At 38.9% G+C, this 3,211-nt stretch overlaps 1 pseudogene; it reads right to left on the reverse strand.

Moving 5' to 3' along the window:
- Positions 1–213: 213 nt before the first annotated feature.
- Positions 214–2,419, reverse strand: LOC143382116 (eukaryotic translation initiation factor 5 pseudogene; annotated as a pseudogene).
- Between the last annotated feature and the right edge of the window lie 792 nt (positions 2,420–3,211).

The following is a 3,211-nucleotide window of genomic DNA, read 5'->3' on the forward strand; positions in this document are numbered from 1 at the left end:
AGGCAATAGCCAAAATCTAAAACAGCATAAGCTACATGTCCAAATGTAAAAGGCATTGAATAAACCACAATATTTTTTTCTTATTTTGGGGGGTGCACGACATACTGAACACAAGATAGAATGTCTCAACATTTAGAAATTATAATTTAAATCTTAAGGGTAAAAGCTGAAAAACTACTGAGTTCTTGTTAGATATTAAATGCAACTTTCCCTGTTTCCCCCAAATAAAATAAGAATTTATTATTTAATCACACCTCAAAGTTTGAGTTTTCTCTTGGTACAAAGCAACCACTACATACACATTAAAATACTTATTTGTTAATTTAATAATTTTTCCCTGGCTCATCCAACGTTCAATGCACATGACTCCAAAGACTAAAATTTGGGGCTAGTGTACATGAACTGAAAAATCACAACTCCAAACTTCAAAACTAGTTCTTAAAATTATTTATAGGACACTCAGATTATTTTTATTTCTCAACAAGATGTTGCACTGTCATTTGATTATCAGTCTACCTCAGCACAAAAAAATTACAGATGCCAATTTGAGGGACTAAAAAAATTCAAAAGTACTAGATTTAACAGCTCAGTAAGATCATTACAAACAAGTTTGTTTACATTCTGCTGAAAACCCCTGAATGGTCTCAGCACCTAACAAAATCTACCAGGCTCCAAGGACCATGTCAGGTTAAATGATGGCACCAGTTTTTAAAAGGAGCCAATTACTTTAGCTAAGTCATTCAGAGCCCAAAATCTGAAGAATGACCAAAATCAAATCTTTATTTTTATAACTGTATAAATGTGATCCAAATGTGTCCACCACTAGTTTTTCCAAAAGAAACATGCTATAAATAAGCAAACTACATTTGCTCACTGATGTGTGTATGGACTTCCTAGATGTCTCATTTGGCTAATTACAGACCACTCACAGTAATATATTTTTAGTATTAAAGTGTAGCATGATGTTGAGCCATTTTAGCTTTTACACATACATGTTGCACTTCTGGCTGATAATGGAGAAAAATTTGCAGCATTACACTGTTAAGCTAGGTTGCATCCATTCTTTTAAATGGCGTCAATATCAATGTCATCATCCTTGTTGTCAGACTTCACAGTTTCAACTTTCAGTACACTGGCAGTCTTTGAGTACACCACCTCAATGTTCTCATCTTCATCTTCTTCTTCACCACCAGAAGATTCTTCCTCTGCTTCCTTCAACCACTTTATAAATGGTTCTGCTTTGACACGAATCTCTTTGGCAAGTTCTTTTGATACATATTTCTTAGAGGCCTTTTCCGACCAGCTGATGATGACCTCCTCTTCTAAAAGGTCTGTGTCATACATTTCCTTCAAGATATTTGGAATCTTAGAGAGGAGCTGAGCTTGATGCATTGCCACCACACACTCCAAACCATGAAGGAGGTATCGTTGAGCTTTTTTGTTATTGTGACAAAATCATAAGAAATGGCACCTGTATTTCTTAATCTGTTCTCTAATTTTCTCATTAAAAAGAACTTCAGTTAGAACAAGAGGGCCCATGACTTTTACATCCAGCCTTTCTGCTTCTGCGACAATTTCTTTGTCTGATGAGTCAATGATACCCTCTTCTTTTTTTTTCTTAACAAAATCAAACAGAATATTGACACGCTCTTCTACAGTTCTTTCCAAATCATCACTGAGTGTCAGAACTTTTGCGTGGTCACTAATTTCATCCATTCTACGCCTCTGAGCTTCTTCAGTTGAATCCTCTCCCCAATCATCATCCTCCTCTTCTTCCACAGCATGTGGAGGAGGACTGATTTCATTTGGTGGTGGTGGTGGTGGTGTCTCACTGCTGGATACAGAAGCATTTTCCTTGTCTTTGCCCTTTCTATTTTTCTTTTGCTTTTCTTTCTTTCCTGGACCACTGTCACTATTCTCAGGTGGGTTTTTGAGAATAAATGTGCTGAGTTTATGATGTGTGTCAAGCATGCCTCAGTAGCCACAGGCTTTACAAGAATTACCTATTGTTTGCTTCTTTGGATTGACATGCAGTTCTGTTTCAGGATTCTCACACTCAGGACAGAGAACAAATTTTTTAATGAATCCATCCAACATGTCTTGCAGCTTATTCGCCTCATGAGATCCATTGACAATGTAACGGTCATTCTTAACATCAAACTGGGTCTGTGCTCCCAGCTCACAACCAAAATATTTGGTGGGATACGTTGGAGGCTGATTAAGTGCCTTTGCAACGTCAACCATGTTGACTATAACTGCCTTGATTCCATTTCCTTTGCCCTCAAACTTGGCAATCAGACGGGGCATCTTGTAGCGATAGAACTGGTCTGACACGCTGCGGTTGACGTTGACAGACATTTTGGCTTATTAGTGGCTTTATCAATAAGATGAAGAGATCTTTGATTGCAACTTTTTGGTATCTTCAGTCTGGAGAAGAAGGGATAACATAAACGACTGCAAGAGTTCTCGGTCTCTACATGAAAAAATTTTCGCCGCTGAGGCTGTAAGCTCCTTGCTTGTACGCTATGTTTCCCCAATACAGGTACCAATGGCTGCGCAACAGCTCGTTTTCGTCAAATAAAGACATAAACCCAACGCGGCTCTCCCAGGACTGGGAGGAAGAGGCGCTGAAAACCGCGTCCAGAGCGGCGGGGCGGGCGAGCGGAGGGCGGCCGGGCAGGTGCCGCCGGCGAGCAGCGGGAAGGGCTGTCCCAGCGACGTCCGCGTCCACACCGGCAGCATCGAGCCTGGCGACCTCTGGAATGTTCTCGCTCTGACTACCAAAAGTTCTTTACAAATAGGGTTTTGGGTAGAGAGTGAATGTAAATGTCAGCACATGTGAAGAGTCAGTCACAATGATGAATTGTGGAAAATATGTAGGAAAGCAGATATAAATAGAGACATTAGGAAATCAGCAAAAGTATAAAGTGTGTAATTTGTTTGATATTTTCAAACGGGTTGAGTTTGAATGTATAATCTTAGGAAGAAACAAATATGTTGTCACAAATTGGATTGATCTTTGAGAGCATTAGGTAACCAGGACATGAATGTTTTCATTAATCCATGCTCACTTTCAATTTAGGCTTTGGTAAAATCATAAGTGTGACCTTTGCATTTTGTATCCAGAATATTATTGTGAAAAAATGTATATATAGATAAGGTGACATGAGTATTTCTTTCACCATTTCTGTAGCAATATTTTGTAAAAGTA

Source organism: Callospermophilus lateralis, chromosome 16 (genome assembly GCF_048772815.1).
Source record: "Callospermophilus lateralis isolate mCalLat2 chromosome 16, mCalLat2.hap1, whole genome shotgun sequence".
Taxonomy (NCBI): domain Eukaryota; kingdom Metazoa; phylum Chordata; class Mammalia; order Rodentia; family Sciuridae; genus Callospermophilus; species Callospermophilus lateralis.